The sequence below is a fragment of the Vulpes lagopus genome, chromosome 11, assembly GCF_018345385.1.
Source record: "Vulpes lagopus strain Blue_001 chromosome 11, ASM1834538v1, whole genome shotgun sequence".
NCBI lineage: Eukaryota > Metazoa > Chordata > Mammalia > Carnivora > Canidae > Vulpes > Vulpes lagopus.
In genome coordinates, this window is record NC_054834.1 from 78,029,895 (window position 1) to 78,042,044 (window position 12,150).

Below are 12,150 nucleotides of genomic sequence, written 5' to 3' on the forward strand. Positions count from 1 at the left end.
CCCTATGAGATTAGGAAACTCTTAATATCTGCCCCACAGAGGAAACCAGTAGTTCCAGGTCTCTAGAGCAAAAATGGGAAGTCCAGAGGTCTGCAACAATACTCTTCAAATAGTTTTGTTCTAGCATCCACTAAGACAATTTTAAAACCTACACACACATTTTTTGAATTGACCTTCAAATTATTTTCCTCATTTAAATGGTTGTAAAAGATGTAATTTCCTAAAACTCCTGGATCGCTCTTTCAAATGTATCTAATGACATCCAAATGCCATAGCAATTTAAAATCCACCATGATCCATTTTTCTGTGTATCCTTTTTCTGTACTGAAGGACAATTGAGAAATAAAAATTATATATGTTTCAGGTGTACATGACATTTGATATTTACACACTGAATAATCACAACCAATCAAATTAACATATGCCACGCCTCAGTTACTTTTTCTTTTGTTATTTATTTTTTCTTCTTTCTTTTTTTAAAGTGATAAAGAGGGATCCCTGGGTGGCACAGCGGTTTGGCGCCTGCCTTTGGCCCAGGGCGCGATCCTGGAGACCCGGGATCGAGTCCCACGTCGGGCTCCCGGTGCATGGAGCCTGCTTCTCCCTCTGCCTGTGTCTCTGCCTCTCTCTCTCACTGTGTGCCTATCATAAATAAATAAATTAAAAAAAAATAAAAAAAATAAAGTGATAAAGATACTTAAATCTACCCTCTTAGCAAATTTCAAGTACATAATACAGTATCGCTATCTATATTCCTATAACTATACATTAGATCTCTAGTACTTAACCATCTTGCATAACTGAAACTTTGTTGAACAACACCTCACCCTTTCTTCTTCCACAGCCCCTAGAAACCACCATTCTACTCTCTACTTCTATGTGTTTGCATATTTTAGATTCTATATATAGGTAAATCATGCAGAATTTGTCCTTCTGTGTCTTATTTCATTTAGTGTAATGTCCTCCGGGTTCATTCAAGTAGTTAGAAATGCCTACATTTCCTTCCTTTTTTATCTTTTAAATATTTTTATATTTTAATTTATTTATGAATTTACTTATTCATGAGAGAGACACAGAGGGGGCAGAGACATAGGCAGAGGAACAGGCAGGCTCAATCCCAGCACCCCAGGATCATGACCCGAACCAAAGGCAGACACTCCACCACTGAGCCACCCAGGCGTCCCCATTATTGCCATTTTAAAAGAACAAACTGTGCGTAAATTAGTGCAAGAATTTGACATTTTTAAGAGAAAGCAGCCTGTTTTGGTAGCAGTATAGCCCTGTGATCCTAATTTAAAACATATAATTCAATACCTTAGATTCATATTTTTAAGCTGGAATCCCACTAAATCTATATACCAGAATTGGATTATTTAAGAGAACTTAAGATTCACCATCAACCAAAATGGCCTTAAACATTCCCCTTCAGCTTGATTAAACTTTAGGCTGCTTCTTGACTGTAGATCCTGCTCCTTCCTTCCTTAGAACAGTTTCTTTAGAAGACTTGGAATGGTAAATTCTTTTTCTGCCCCTTTGAAATATATGTAAATCTCTTTAAAAAGCGTCTTGCCAGTTTTACAACCTAGGAATGTCTTCCTCAAGGATTTAGAAACCATCCCTTCAAAATATAACAGACTGAGCCATCCAGGCACCCCATGACCTCATGCATTCCCAACCCATCAGCAAGACTTTCTCTGTAATAAGTTGGAAGCTCAATGCCATTAAGCCTTGATTCATTCATCTCCCATACTGATTCCATGAGTAGGATAATCTTAGGATTACATGTGGCTTCTATTGTGCTTCAGAGAAAGATTACATACAATTACATCCAGGCGAATTCTGGCTGCGCAAGACAGTGGTTCCTCATTACTAAACCCTCACTGAAAGAGCATCTGGTTATTTCACTCTGTGCCTTGCTTATCAGAGAGGCTGCACAGATAGCATTAAAGGATTTTAGTCTGGTGAGGTTTATTCTTCAGTATAAATGAATAGACAGACTCTCTTTTATTCACCTTTCTTTGCATGCTTTTTTACTTAGAATGAATGAGTCTCTCAGCCATCATTATCACAGAGCAACAACAAAAAAGAGTGAGCTTTTTGAGACCTCCACACAGAGGCTCCCCAAATAAAACACACAGAACAGAGAACTTCTCTACCAGCTGATGTAAAGGAACAGGACAGAATTAGCCCTCCTGGGATGCCTGAGTGGCTCAGGGCATGATCCTGGAGTCCTGGGATCCAGTCCCACATCGGGCATGGAGCCTGCTTCTCCCTCTGCCTATATCTCTGCCTCTGTGTGTGTATGTGTGTCTCTCATGAATAAATAAATAAAATCTTAAAAAAAAAAAAAAAAAGAATTAGCCTTCCTGTCTTAAACAATGGTAGAAATGGACCTCCAAGTATGAGGCATTTCTTTTTAGGCCTTGGACCGCAGGAAGAGCCAGAGTGTAATTGCCAAGGTAAGAAAATACCAGGGGTTGAGCCCCTGCACTGTTTGGTCTCTCTGTCCTATGGATGGTGGTGCAGAGAGCTGGAGCCCCGCTAAGCTGAGGATGCAGACTTCAGACCCACGGCAGCTAAGGTGATTGGAATCCTTGAGACAGAGGAGTGCTCAGTGCAGGTATACCAGTTGGATAACAAGATTGCTGGTAGTGTGACTTTTAAAGTTGGGGTTGTAAGTTCAAGCCCCACGCTGAGTGTAGAAATTACTTAAAATCTTCTTAAACAAGAACAAAAAAGGGAAATGCATGAAGTCTGCCATACTCCCTCTATCCATCTCCACCTAAGAGAAAACCTTCCCTGTGGAACAGGGAATACTTGAAATTTGATGACTATCACTCACTCTACCCTGGGAGAGCCCTGGGATAGGGAATGCCAGCATTTGCCTCTCGGACTTTCCTTCTGTTTTGCTTGGGTGGCTTTGCATATCTTTGCTCCAACAAGTATCTTAGAGTTGAGCTCACAACCCTATTTCCTTCATTTCAACATCCATAAGGAACACATTGCCGTAGCTCCAACTATTGAGGATCTCAAGTGCATTAATTCTTTGTTCCATTCTAAGTCTTCATCTCTTTTACAGAGTATCTTGTCTGGATCTAGACTGTTCTACCTCCTTTGTACCCTGAGGGTATAGCCCTAGCTTCTGCTGGCTGTGGGAGATGCTATATAAGGAATTCCTATTCAGGATGACTAGTTGGACCACATTCCTTCCAACCAATGATTCTGAAATACTAAATTCATAGGTCTTGTTCACATTTTGAAATGGCACAGGTCATTGGCTACTTGGAAGAAAAGGCAAGTTCATTTGGTTCTGCAAAATCAAAGTATATTTAACAACTGGGAGGTGGTTGGCAGAGAAAGTTCTGCGTCAACCCTGTGTCAGTTTGCTGGGGTCCCACAGAGTGGCTTTGATGATCAAAATGTAATGTCTCACCTCTCTGGGGGCCAGAGTGCAAGATCAAGGCATCGGCAGGGCCGGTCTCTCCTGAGAGGGCTGTGAAAGAGAATTCGTGCCATTCTTCTAGCTAGTGGTGGTTTGCCGGCAGTCTTTGGGTTATCTCAGTCTCTGCCTTCATGTTCTATGGTGTGCCCCCTGTGTGCTTGCCTTCTTAGGTCACAAGGCGGTGTCTGAGACATCTTCCCACAACCCAAGTTCCAGGGGGAGGCCAACTGACGTTGGGTGCTCTTTCTTTTGCTGCCAACCGTAAATGGCAGTTCCTAGCACTCAGGAGGTCTTTTTTTTTTTTTGTTTTTTTTAGATATTATTTATTTTTCATAAGAGACAGAGAGAGAGAGAGAGAGAGAGAGAGAGGCAGACACACAGGCAGAGGGAGAAGCAGGCTGCATGCAGGGAGCCTGACGTGGGGACTCGATGCCCATCCAGGTCTCCAGGATCACGCCCTGGGCGGAAGGCGGTGCTAAACTGCTGAGCCACCCGGGCTGCCCCCAGGAGGTCTTCAGAGGTAGGTGGCGTCCAGGTAGCCGAATGAAGCTGCAAGGTCGTGTGGTGGGCAAAAAGCCCAGAGCCCTGCTGCGTGACTTCAGGTGTCACCCCATCTGCAAAGTGAAGGGAGTGAAACAGGCGGCTTCGTAAGGTCCCTCCAGCTTGTAAGGCTAATTCTTAGAGCACCTGGGGGAATCGAGTTCTATCAGCTCTGAATTTAGAGAAGAACTCCCTGCTGCGTGTCCACTAGGAGGCAGTAAATGTCTGCGTTTGGATGTGCGGCCCTTCGACCACTCCTTGCCTACTTGGTATCAGTTCACGTAAAAAGAAAAAAGAAGGTCGGATAAGGCATCTCTTTTTAGTTTTCCCCTCAATACTACTCTGATATGGTAACTTATAAGTCACGGCCATGCCAGGCAATAAGAAAAACTGCCTGTTTTCTTGCTTTCTGCATCAGTCTGAATTTCCCCAGAATTTATCTGGGTGGCTCAGTCAAGACTCTTGATTTCCACTCAGGTCATGATCTCAGGGTACTGGGATGGAGCCTTGCCTCAGGCAGGAGGGTCCACACTCAGCAGGGATCTGCTTGAGATTCTCCCACTCCCTCTGCTCCCAGCCCCGCTCATGGGCTCTCTCTCCCAAATAAATAAGTAAATAAATTTTTTTTTAAATCTTAAAAAACAAGCAAACAAACAAAACTGACCTCTCACCCATAATGAGCCATCTCTTTCTCTTAATGTGATGAGCTTGGAGATCACGGACTTGTCAAGTAACAGATTTTCGGACTGAAAAGGAAGAGTTCTTTGCAGTTGAAGAACAGATCAGAGCGGTGAGTGGCTAGTTCAAGGTCACGTGGCAAGTAAGTGATGCGGCCAGGACTAGAAACCATCAAAATCAGCTTTCTCTGCTGTTGTAAGATGTGATCATCTGACCAGTGATCTCTGCTCCCCATGGTGGTTGAATTTTGCATTGAATTTTGCTTGGTAGGTTGACTTTTTTTCTTAATAGACTTTATTCTTTTAGAGCATTTTTAGGTGCACAGCAAAATTAAGTAGAAGGTACAGGGATTTTTCCATACACCCTCTGGCGCCATGCATGACTAGTAGCCTTCTGTTGTCACTTCACTGATACCCCTCACTAGAGTGGTACATTTGTGATAACTGCTGAACCTGCATTAGGGTTCACTCTTGGTGTTGTACAGTCTATGGATTTTTTTTTAAAGATTTTATTTATCTATTCATGAGAGACACAGGGTGGGGGGCAGAGACAGAGGCAGAGGGAAAAGCAGGCTCCATACAGGGAGCCTGATGTGGGACTCGATTCTGGGACTCCTGGGATCATGCCCTAAGCCAAAGGCAGACGCTCAACCGCTGAGCCATCCAGGTGCCCCCAGTCCATGGATTTAGACAAATTTGAGTCTCATACAGAGTAGCAGTTTCATTTGCCCCCAAATCCTCTGTGCTTTGCCTTTTCATCCCTCCTTGTGTTCACCCCTGGCAACCACTGATCCTTTTAGTGTCTGTAAGCTTTTGCCTTTTCCAGATTGTCACGGAGTTGAACTCATCCAGCACCTAGTAATATTAGTGCCTTGATAGCTCATTTCTTTTCTTTTAAAGATTTATTTATTTATTTATTTTTACCTTAGAGAAAGAGAGAGAGAGAATGCTCCTGAGCAGGGGGAGGGGCAGGGAAAGAGGAAGAGGGAGAGAAGTAGAGTCCCACTCAGCTTGGAGCCCATCATGGGGCTCAATCCCATGACCCTGAGATCATGACCTGAGCTGAAATCAAGAGTCAGATGCTTAACCGACTGAGCCACCCAGGCTAACAAGATAGCTTGTTTCTTTTTAGTGTTGAATAGCATTCCATAGTGGAGATGTATCCATTTATTTATGCATTCACTTGCTGGAGAATATCGCAGTTGCTTCTAGTAGGTTGACTTTTGAATGCGCAGAGATGTATTATTCAAAACCTTTCTGGGGATCCCTGGAAGGCTCTGCGGTTTAGTGCCTGCCTTCGGCCCAGGGTGTTGCCCTGGAGTCTTGGGATTGAGTCCCATGTTAGGCTCCCTGCATGGAGCCTGCTTCTCCCTCTGCCTGTGTCTCTGCCTCTTTCTCTCTCTCTCATTCTTTCTCTCTCTCTCGAATAAATAAATAAAATCTTTAAAAAACAAAAACAAAAACAAAACCTTCCTCATCAGAAAGAGCTTTAGTCACATCCCATTAAATCCATTATGTCAAATTAAAGCTCTGGTGAAATCCATTAAAACAGTGGTTCTCGGGATCCCTGGGTGGCGCAGCGGTTTGGCGCCTGCCTTTGGCCCAGGGCGCGATCCTGGAGACCCGGGATCGAGTCCCACGTCAGGCTCCCGGTGCATGGAGCCTGCTTCTCCCTCTGCCTGTGTCTCTGCCTCTCTCTCTCTCTCTCTCTCTGACTATAATAAATAAATTAAAAAAAAAAAAAAACAGTGGTTCTCTGGGCTTTTGGGATGCCACAAAGCAGTAAAATCAATAAAAATGTTTGGTCATCTACAGTGGGTTAATTTTACTGTGCAAATATGCCTGTTAAATTTTAAATCTCTTATTGTGATCCATTATTATAAAAGAGAAGACATTTTAACTAAAAAAGTAGAGGGTACACGATCTCCAAATACATCACAATGAGAAAAATACATTCCTGTGTGAAAAACTCTTGCATTGTTCTTATTTGTCTCATTTTGCACAGATCAGTAAAATCCTTGTCTCCCACTGAAGCCAGCCTACAGATCAACCTTGGGAACCACCGCCTTAAGGAATCAGCCAATGTTACACAAGTCCCTCTACAAAAGAGCCCTTCTGCCTATCAATGGCTCCCTTCAAGAGCCACGGAGGCTGACCACATTTCCGAGTGGGTAAGAGAAAACAGTGAGGGTGGGAAAGTATGTCTTCCAAAGCTGAATTTAGGAAGAACTTTCTGGGAGAAGATTTGTAAATTCTATTTCTATATGATAAAACGCTCTTGGGACCTAAAACCATTTCCTTCTGTGGATGCAAACACTCTGGATCAGTAAGATCTGGGTTGCATCCTAGAACAAGGGTGTAGACTGCTGCTGTGTGGACCCCTCACACTCACCTTCGGCAACAAATTGAGAAAGCAAGATTCCTTCTTTTATTTACTCAGTGGCTTTTTGGCAGACTGTCTAATCCCAGTCCACAGTTTTAAAGGATGCCATCAGGTTGCCGACAATAGCCACTTGGATAATGCTAGAACTTCTTTTAAAACAAGGTTCCAATTTTGCAAACCAATGTTCTTCACAGCAATTTTTCACTCCACCTTCTCTGTCCCTTACATTATATTATCTGAGAAAAGATATACTTAAAAAAAAAAAAAAGCAAAAACAAAAACAAAAAACCTTTATCCCCTTGTGGGATTTACTAGATACATACAAGTCAAAGTATAATTCCTATCATCCCTTTTGGTCATAAGACTGTGCCCATGTGCCTTTCTTTTTCTAAGAGGAGTAAAACCAATCTAGAACTCTTCCTGGATGGTAGGGGTGTTTGGGGTGCTCCCTAGGCACTGTGTGTTCCTAAGAAAACTAGGAACTCTGGAGGCTGTCTGCAGGAAAACAGATAACCCTAACTGCTTGGAATGTAGAGAGGTTCTTGCCATGTCATATCTCCTGGACTTGAAGTTATGCCCAAAAATCTCCTTTCCTCAGAAAAGCTGAAAGAAAATATTCTAGGTGTGAAGCTGGGGATGCAAGCCCTTGCAGACCCCACAATTTAGACATTGGACTCCTTGCTGCCTCTGAGCAATCAACTAGCCCTTAATCACTGTTAAAGAAACCTGAAAAATTGCCTCAGGAAATAACCTGAAGTTACCTCCTCAGAAATCCATGGGATGCTGTTCTGCTTGAGATAGCAAACATAATGTGCAGTGTTTGCGAGAAAAAAACATAATAGTGATTTGCAGCTTAGTAACAGTCATAGGGTGTAGACTTCTGCATTTGTACTCTTCGAGATGAGGTTGCAAGTGCAAACCACCCAGAATGTCTTGCAGTTCCCAGGCCCCTAAAGCGGAACAGCCAGGTCTCTAAAGCAGAACAGCCCCCTCACTATAAGTACACTGAAACCTTGTGCCAGGCACAAGGTGATCAAGAAAGGAAAACCTACAGCTGACTCAATCCCTAATCAATCAGCATGATCCAAAATGCTTACCCTGAAATCTCACCCTTTAAAAACCCCTGTTTGGGATCCCTGGGTGGTGCAGCGGTTTGGCGCCTGCCTTTGGCCCGGGGCTTGATCCTGGAGACCCGGGATCAAATCCCATGTCAGGCTCCCTGCATGGAGCCTGCTTCTCCCTCTGCCTGTGTCTCTGCCTCTCTCTCTCTCTGTGTGACTATCATGAATAAATAAATAAAATCTTTAAAAATAAATAAATAAAAAAAAAAAATAAAAACCCCTGTTTGAAAGCCACTGGGGCATTTGGGACTTTTAACCATGAGTTCCCCATTCTCCTGGGTGGTGCCCCAGCAATAAATAGCCTATCTTTCCTCACTGCAAAATCTTGGTGTCCGTTTTTATTGACTTGCTGCACATCGAGGGGACACACTCTCCTTTGGTTTGGCTACAGGTAGGCTGAAGGGGAAGAAGGTGAAATAATGTAGAAAAATACTGCAGGATTCTAAAGTCTCTACTATTATATTAAGCTCTGGTGGGTTCATGTGGTTTTCTCCAAAAGTAAGTATAGATTACTGGCAAAGCCTTTTTCACTAGGGAAAGCTCTGAGGCTCTTTGGAATGTTCTAGAGTCCTCTAGGAGAATGTTATGGATAGTTCCACTGATCCTGAAATTTATCCTTTCATCACGGTAAGAGCTGTGATGTTTCCCCTCTAGATGTTTACATAATTAAAAGAGTCTTCAAAATAAAGTAGGAGCTGCTGGCTGGCTCAGTCAGAGGATTGTGTGACTCCTGATCTTAGAGTCATGAGCTTCAGCCCCACATTGGGTGTAGAGATTACTAAAAATAAATAAATAAACTTCAAAATAAAACAGAATGTAAAAGAAAATGTCAAAATAATATATCCTCATTAGAGAAACCTTGAAAATAGAGAACTAGAGGGTAATCACCAGACTCTCACCACCTAATGGCACCGTGGCTATATTTCTTCCTATTACTCTGTGTATGTCTTTCAAACACAGCTGTAACCAGGGTGTGCTAACAACCTTGTGTTCTTTTGGTACTTTTATGCATATGTATTTTAGCTTGCTACCACTTCATGAGTCTCAGTTTTCTGGGCTATGAAATCCCTTCTTGTGGGTGGCACATTTTAGCTAACTACTCCCTTTAATGAGTTTGAGGACAATGAGATTTTTATTTTGTTGTTATCAACTGGAAATCTATGAAAGTATCCATTTTGCCAAGCGGTGCCTATGTTAGCCATTGTTATATTTCAAAATCTTTTTTTTTTAAGTTTTTTATTTGTTTATGATAGTCACACAGAGAGAGAGAGAAAGGCAGAGACACAGGCAGAGGGAGAAGCAGGCTCCATGCACCAGGAGCCCGACGTGGGATTCGATCCCAGGTCTCCAGGATCGTGCCCTGGGCCAAAGGCAGGCACCAAACCGCTGCACCACCCAGGGATCCCTCAAAATCTTTCTTAATTGAATAGATACAAATAGCAGCTCATCTTTATATCTATTTCTTTTGTTTACAGTGAAATTAAACAGTTTTGCCCAGTCTTTCACTCTACCTTCTATTTTGGTGACATCCTGGTTAAGTCCTTTGGGCAGAACCAATTAGAATGATGTTTCCTACTGATGACCATTTAGAGATAACCAGTAAATGTTCAAAGGGGGAGCGTTCTGCAGAGCAGAGAGCTAAAATAGTCCATTGTGATGATTGAATACTCTATTGTAAATATAAGTAGGTGAAATGTCATGTAAAAATGAAAGACTAGAACTTCCCTCTTCGTTCTCAGGATAGTTGTAATTTGGTTCAGCACACATATTTGACATTCAGCACCTGTGATCTACCTGTGACTCCAGCTGTTGTTTTTGTCTAACTCCTCCTACAGTCGGTGAAGACCAGAAAGCAATTGTATAGAACGCTATTGATCAAGGGCTCCTTAGAATAAAGGATTCACACATCACATTCAAAGACTCCAAATATGTGAGCTTAGATCCTTTCCTACCACTGCTGAAATATCCTGCCTCTAGTTGAAAGACTGTCTGACTGGTTTTACCACTTTGCTGCTTTCTTTGCACCCTGTCAGTCACAGCACCATAAATTCTTTTGTGGATCATTTACATTTGTTTTATGCCACTAACACCTGTTACATATATTATGGGCATTACTCATTGAATGTTGGTGTTGTAATAGGGTGTTATAAGCACTCTATTTGGTAGTTACTATTATGCCCATTTTACAAATGGGGCATTGAGTCCCAAAGACAAAAGCCAGCTTGCTCTGGCCTGAGAAGAGGCACCTGGGAGGAGCAGCATGGACGTGAAATCACATTCCTCTGATTCCAGAGCCACCACAGTAAGTTACCACAAACCTGCAGTTTAGCCCTAGAGGCTATGAATAAAAGCACTCTGCTCTTAAATCTCATGCAATATGGCCTAACATTTGTACATCGTAGATGTTTATTAGAAATCCCACTGACCAGGGATCCCTGGGTGGCGCAGCGGTTTGGCGCCTGCCTTCGGCCCAGGGCGCGATCCTGGAGACCCGGGATCGAATCCCACATCGGGCTCCCGGTGCATGGAGCCTGCTTCTCCCTCCGCCTGTGTCTCTGCCTCTCTCTCTCTCTCTCTCTCTGTGACTATCATAAATAAATAAAAATTAAAAAAAAAAAAAAAAAAGAAATCCCACTGACCAAAAAGGGGGTTACCTACGTAAAAGATTCTATGTCTCCAAATTAGGCCATTCCTCTGCCTCTCTACAAATTCTAAGCTCCCTTACCTGAACATTATTGGGGGTGCAGTGGATTAGAGCATTTAAAAAATCTTTGTAATGACCTGAATGACGTCAGAATTGTGGATCTGAAGGCCCTTTATTACTGAAAAGCCAGTAAGCTGTGGATAAACTATGTAGTGAGAAATATCCATCTTCTGGTCTCAGAACCGGTTCCCTGTCTGAAACTGACACCTCTGGGTCTTGTCTGTGGGTGTCATGGCCTCCCACTACATTTTTATACACTTGGCAAAGTAACCACCTTTTCAAGCGTGGGCCTTAAAATATCTGTTGATCTTACTCACAAAAGGCCTCCCAGGTAGGGACACACGTCTCTTCTCTAAGAAAGTACAAATTATAATGTTGGTCTTCTCCCAAACACTAGCAGCACCTCAGCATCCTAGAAACACCTAGAACTACTTGGAACCACTTCATTTATCTCTTCAGTCAAATTTTAAAAACTTACTGTAAACTCTGATCATTTTATTAGGTTAATTTCACCTGAAATAAACTCATATCCTAATTACTGATTTTGTTGATGGCCTTAGTATTACATTTTGCCAGGGTTTTATAATGTTGGTTTAGGGACTAGGTTCAGAGTTTATTGTATGTTTGTTTCTTCTTATCTCTCTCACTCTGTGCTCACTTCTCCTAGTCTTAAACGGGTTTTCACTTGCCTCACTTCCAACCTCAATGGCTCCCGTTTGGAACAGGCTGTAATTATGACAGTTGGGCATGGCTGCCCCATGAATGACTAATGATGATGCAGGTCCAGGCATGGAGCCAGTGGGTGAACCCTGGTCCTACCACTTCTCTGGACTTGCAGCTTATACACCTTAGCCCAGTGTTCAGCAGCAATGAAGTTCAGCTCCTGGCCTGCCTTGGCCCAGACCACGACTTCAAGCAAGGATCCAGCTGTGTCTAATTAGAGACCTTTAGTTCCCATGACCACTGGATGAAATGAAATGGGAATGAAATGAAAATGAAAAAAAAAAAAAAAAAAGAAAGAAATGAAAATGAAATGAATGAAATGGGGGCTTCCATGGACTCTCTGGGCCTGGAGCTCTGAAACCCACTTACCACAGTGCATTTCCATTCTGCTTCTCATCATGGTTCTGAGGCCACCTGGGGTCGGCATAATAAGAGCCCCCTGAGATGGACATCCATGTTCTAGTTACCTTACATAGCAACAGGGAGTTTGCAATGGGATGGGTTCAGGATTTTGAGATGGGGAGATACTCTTGGATTCTCTGGGTGGGCTGATGTGACCA